Raw genomic sequence first — 6,737 nt, forward strand, 5'->3', positions numbered from 1 at the left:
ATGAGATTTTGCAGATGTGCAAGTCTAGGCCGAATGTCATTTTCTAAGGCTCGGAAAGGCTGATAGCAAGGTGATGAGAACCTGCTGCCAATACTGATCAAGAAAGAGACAGACACCAGGTAATGAGAAAGACCCCAAACTGCTCCTTCTTCTGGAGCCCACATTCATTTTTTTTCTGTTTTCAAAATGTAATTTAGCTCCACAGTCCTCCTGACAATTTAAACTTTTCTAACACTTGATGGTCTTATCAAGCTCTTTCTTTATACCAGTCCTGTGAAGTGGGTAGGACAAGTATTAGTATTTCCAGCTGAGGAAATTGAGACTAAAGAGAGAAGCCACCTGTCTAGGGCTGCACAGTAAGTATCACATTTGGGATTCCAGCTTAGGTTTTCTCTGTGACCTTTAGGTGAAACATCTTTTGTGCCATAGTCAGCTGTAGCCTAGAAGATCTGGAAGAAGTTTCTGGCCCAGTAGGCTGATTCATTTTCTGGTCTAGGGTAAATTAGGTCAATGGATTTGTGCCCAGTACTGATCATGGTGTCATTCTAGGCCTCCTGGTAAGAGCCAGGATCATTCCTTGCATCTGAGGTGGGATCCAGGTGTAAGAACAGCCATAGAAGCAAGTATGGGAAGAAGACCCGGTAGGCCTGCTTCTTCTGTGACTGTGGCCTTAGTTTATAGAGCAAAGCTTTTTAAACTGAGGTACACAGTTTTATGTCGCCTTAGGATGACTGAATGTGGGGGTTATGAAATTATGATTTTTTATCAGTCAGCGTTGATTTGTGTATCTGTTTTATATACCTGTATACTTGGGGTTGCATAAAAATTTCTCTGGCCCAAAGGGGTCGTGCCTACAAAAAGTTAAGAAGGTCTGGTCTAGAGGAGCAAAGTTGGGCCCAGGGAAAGGCGCATAGATCCTAGATAAGGGAAGGGCTGTGGTGGCACAAAGCCCCAAATCAAATGATCTCTATTCATGACTCTTCTACTAGGAGATAAAACATATAAACATAAAAAATACAAAGTAGTTTGAAAATGGAGAGAGTGTTCCCAACCTGATGTGGTGATTCCCAACTGTGATTCCCAGAGAAAGGATGAATGGAAGGAAAATGGCTTGTTCCAAGGCTCCTCTCTACTGGTGATTCTCTGATTTTAGTTATGTGGTGAAATTTGGCAGGTGACTGTTCAACTTTAATTATTTTTAAAAATAACGCAGGGAGAAGGGATTCATAGTCACACACTTGATGGCAAGGACCATGTCCTCAGTCATTATTCTAATTTCCTCTTGACCCTGGGCTACATTCAGCCCAGTCAGTCCTCAAGGGCTCGCTGTACTCCAGCCTCCAGCAAGTCCTCTCCATTTACTTCAGCCCACATTTCTTTTGTATTTTCCACAATATAGTATGCCAAATTATTTTAAAGAAATTTTGAGAACAAGTCAGCAGGATAGAATCTAACCTGGGGCAACATTTTCCTTCAGATCTTAAAGCAATGTCTCTTATCCCTTGTTATCTAAACACTTTATAATTACACTGAGGCTGAATGGCTGAATAAATTATGGCATATGAATGTTATGGAATATTATTGCTCTGTAAGAAACGACCAGCAGGATGATTTCAGAGAGGCCCGGAGAGACTTACAGGAACTGATGCTGAGGGAAATGAGCAGAACCAGCAGATCATTGTACAGGGCCACAACGAGACTATAAGATGATCAATTCTGATAGATGTGGCTCTCTTCAACGATGAGATGATTCAAACCAGTTCTACTTGTTCAGTGATGAAGAGAGACATCTACACCCAAAGAGAGGGCTATGGGAACTGAGCATGGACCACAACATGAGCATTCTCACTCACTCTGTTGTTGTTTGCTTGCATTTTGTTTTCTTTTGCAGTTTTTTCTCTTCTTGATCTGATCTTTCTTGTGTAGCAAGATAACTGTATAAATATGTATACATATATTGGATTTAACATATATTTTAACATATTTAATGTATCGGACTGCCTTCCATCTAGGGGAGGGGGTGGGGAGAAGGATGGGAAAATTTGGAACAGAAGGCTTTGCAAGAGTCAAAGTTGAAAAATTACCCATTCTTCTCTAGCAGTTTGGCAAAATTAACTATCATGTCAACTCAGTCTACAATACATTCAGCATTCTGCAGCTATAGTCCCTCACATCTACAAAGACCAAAAGGAGAGGTGTGTTGCTTGAGCTCGTTTTCTGGTCTAAGTTTGATCACTAAAATGACTGAAAATGCACTTCTTAAGTACTTACTAGGAGATAATTACCATGCTAAGTGCAGGGTACCCATGTTCATGTAGACCCCAGTCCTCTCCCTCAGAAAGCCCTTTCCTGCTGATATGCCCCTATATGCAAGCAAAAGAGCCGTCACTCCTGAAGAGCCTGGGCCCTTTGGATTCAAGAAGGTGAGAGAAAATTCAGGTGACCTGGAATCTTGTTAAATAGTTTTGTTGCTCCCAGAAATATGCGACCTTTTAAGCCTTCAGCCATCCCATCTTAAGGTGGTCTGAGCAGACACCGAAGCTGGTGTGCAGGTAGGGGAAAGTGTTTTCCTACACTGGGTACTGCGTGCAGTGTGACTCCCAGAACTCCAGCTTACAGATTTGTCTCAAGTGCTTCCAGTCACCTCCTCTTCTTGATTAAGCCTCAGTCCTCCATGCCATGACCTCACCTCCCAGTCTGACAATAGTAGTGTAGTGTAGGAGTGTAGAGTGTTGCAAAGTAATTAAATTCATATAGGTCTTATCCCATAATGCCTTGCATCCCCTTTTGGCCTAACCACATGTGCTTTCCTAGTATGCATTTCAAATACTAGCTCAAGTCTCCTGGGGCTGTCTAGGCTCTGAGCCCCTTTATTCACACCCTCTAGGTGGTCACCTGCTTTATTTGCCTATCAGGCCCATCAACATTTTCATGACTCTTTTTAAATCCCCAAAGTTACCAAATGCTTTGAAGTCTTCAGTTAGTGTTCCTCTCATGGTCTTTCCACCTGATATACTTAAGCCCTTTACTGGCCCTGCTCCATTAGTTTCATGCTATCTTTTGTTTCTGACCACACACACACATTTAACTCCATTTCACAGCAGGAGTCACTGAAAGCTCCAGTAATGATTAGAGGGAAAATCCTGCAACAAAGAGGATAGCAAGATGATCTGATAGGGGATATCTGAATTGATTGATTTTCTGAATGATTTGTTACTTTAATGAAAGTCAGTGTCTGTCTGTCTGTCTGTCTGTCTCTCTCTCTCTCTCTCTCTCTCTCTTTCTCGCCTCTTTTTCTCTCCCCCATAATTTCATTTGATTCATAAAGAGAAATACTGAAACAGTAATACACACAATCAGTTCCTAACTTCCTGATTTTTTTAATGCTTTTTTTTTAGTTAAAGCTTTTTATTTACAAAACATATGAATGGGTAATTTTTCAACTTTGACTCTTGCAAAGCCTTCTGTTCCAAATTTTCCCATCCTTCTCCCCACCCCCTCCCCTAGATGGAAAGCAGTCCGATACATTAAATATGTTAAAATATATGTTAAATCCAATATACGTATACATATTTATACAGTTATCTTGCTACACAAGAAAGATCAGATCAAGAAGAGAAAAAAACTGCAAAAGAAAACAAAATGCAAGCAAACAACAACAGAGTGAGTGAGAATGCTCATGTTGTGGTCCATGCTCAGTTCCCATAGCCCTCTCTTTGGGTGTAGATGTCTCTCTTCATCACTGAACAAGTAGAACTGGTTTGAATCATCTCATCATTGAGGAGAGCCGCATCTATCAGAATTGATCATCTTATAGTCTCGTTGTGGCCCTATACAATGATCTCCTGGTTCTGCTCATTTCCCTCAGCATCAGTTCCTGTAAGTCTCTCCGGGCCTCTCTGAAATCATCCTGCTGGTCGTTTCTTACAGAGCAATAATATTCCATAACATTCATATGCCATAATTTATTCAGCCATTCAGCCTCAGTGTAATTATAAAGTGTTTAGATAACAAGGGATAAGAGACATTGCCTTAAGATCTGAAGGAAAATGTTGCCCCAGGTTAGATTCTATCCTGCTGACTTGTTCTCAAAATTTCTTTAAAATAATTTGGCATACGATATTGTGGAAAATACATAAGAAATGTGGGCTGAAGTAAATGGAGAGGACTTGCTGCAGGCTGGGGTACAGCGGGCCCTTGAGGACTGACTGGGCTGAATGTAGCTCAGGGTCAAGAGGAAATTAGAATAATGACTGAGGACATGGTCCTTGCCATGAAGTGTGTGACTATGAATCCTTTCTCCCTGTTCCTTCCTGCCACACCTCCCCCCAAAAAAGCAGAAGCATTTGATATGAGAGAAGAGGTGGAAAGAGTAACTGGTTTTGCTGTCAGATATCCTGAGTTTGAATTCTGACTCTCTTACCTGCTTGCTTTGTGACTTTCAGCAGCTCAGCTAATTACGTTGGACCTCACATGGGTTTGCAGAAGATTTAGAAAAGGGGAAAATAACAGAAATTGGGGTTTTCTGTCCTCCCCCACCTTTTTCTTTATAAGAAGCTCTCAGCTTTTAGTCACTTGACTTGAGGAACCAGCAGGGGAAAGGGGGGTTTAATTATGCAAATATAAAATTGTCATCAGGGGAGGAAAAAACAACAACAAAAAACCAAGTCATGTAGGTAGCTTTGATGTAAGCTCAAACTGCTTTGCAATATTTACTGCTTGTCACCAAATTAAATTTCAGCTTATATTTAGTAAGAGGATTACAACATTTAAACAAATAATAACTTTACAGAGCAAAACCTAATTATATTTGTTTAGCCTGGTGCTTTGGATCACTCACAGGAAAGAGGTTTGGAACTGCCAGTATCAAGTGCTCAGTATTCATTATATCCCATACTGTTATTTGCTAACAGAGGCTCCGTTTTTGCTCCCACTGCCTGCTAAAGTCAAACTAGACTGGGCTGCATCTGCTAAGTCGTTCTTTCTGCAGCTTAGCAAGATTCACAGGTCAACCTGCTGTGCTTGCTGGGATGACTTAAAAAAAACAACAAACCCAAACAATAACAACAGTAGAAAATACCATGAGAATAACTCCGAGATTCTTGGGAATTTGAGATACCTTACATCTTAATTCTTTGTGACAATTACCTGCTCCTTTAATCATTTAAAAAAGTGCTGCAGTATAAACTTGGGACATCGGTGCCTTTGCAGGGAAAAGACTTTCTAGTGAAAGACTGCATAATCACTAGGAAGCTACATGCTCCATGTAAGGCTACAAAATATTTCAAAGGCTCGAAAATGTATTACGATGTCATCACTGGTGGGTGAATGTATATTGACAATGACAGTGGTTAAGGAGTTGGGGGATGTGTGTGGGCATAAATCTTGTGTCACTTCCTTCTCAGACTAGATGGTCCCTAAGTCTTACCACTAAATCCCATGATCTGCACATAGGTGTGCAGGATCATTTTGTATGATCCTGGAGCCTTAACCCTCTCAAATAGCTTCTATCAGAACCTGCTATCTGCAGGTAGAAAAAGTACAGCCCAGAAAAATGAACTGACTTGTTTGTGATCATGAAGCTGGGAAGTGTCAAAGGTGAGATTTGAATACAGGTCTTTGTGACTCTGAGATCAGTCCTCTATCCATGATGTCACACTGCAAAAGTCTAACAACAGCTTTGTCAGGCTCACCTACTGAATGCTGGCCACATCCTGTGAGGAAGACAGCTAGGAGGCTCCAATTTGATTAGACAGAGCACTGTAGTCAGGAAACCTGAATTTGAGGCCTGTCTCCAAACTTCCTCATGCCCTTTAGCAGCGATCATCCCAAGATGCATCATTTACTGAGTGAAAAAATAATGAAATATGTGTAATACCTTGTCCAGAAGCAAATTTGGGTGAGAAGGGCAGAGTCTGCTCAATAAGGCCTTTGAAAGAAGCAGGTAAGAGCATCCAAGCTGATCACTAATTCCATTGAAGGTGTTCACTTTAAGTGGTCAGACCATGCACTCCTTAGCCATGTCATGTTCTAGCCATACCACAGTGTTTTCTGTTTGTTTATTTCATTGTGCCCTCTCCTAAATCTATTTATTCATTCAGGCTGCTTTACCCACCTGCAATGTACCCTCTCCAATTGTCTCCTTGTAAACTTCTTCTTTCCAGGTCCAGTTAAGCAGTCCCCTTCTGCGTGAGGCCTTTCCTAATACCCCCAACTGGGAGGGATAGTTCCTTCTTCCTAATTCTTATAGTCTGTTGTCTTGATTTCTTCTCTGGATAGAATAGTATGCTTCTTGAGCACAGAGACTGTTATTTTTTCACCTCTTTATTTTAAGTGCTTCTTTCCTTGGTACAAAGTAAACATTTAACAAATGTTTGATAGCCAAACAACAAACATATTTCTCTTACTATTAAGTAATGTAGAGTAACTTTTCTTTTTTTGTTGTTTTCCCCCTAACCTGTTTTATTTATTTTACTAAATATTTTTCAATTACATATAAAAAAGTAACATTTAAAAATTTGAGTTTCCCGTTCTCTTCTTCCCTCCCAGCCCTTTCCACTTCTTATGAAGACAAAGACTTTGATATAGATTATACATGTAAAGTCATGCAGAATCTATTTCGATATCAGGCATGTTGCAAAAGAAAAGCACAAACAAAAAAACCCCAAGAAAAATAAAGTAAAAAAGTATACTTCCATCTGCATTCGTACTCCATCAGTTACTTCTTTGGTGGTAGA

Source organism: Antechinus flavipes, chromosome X, assembly GCF_016432865.1.
Source record: "Antechinus flavipes isolate AdamAnt ecotype Samford, QLD, Australia chromosome X, AdamAnt_v2, whole genome shotgun sequence".
In the NCBI taxonomy this organism is placed as follows: domain Eukaryota; kingdom Metazoa; phylum Chordata; class Mammalia; order Dasyuromorphia; family Dasyuridae; genus Antechinus; species Antechinus flavipes.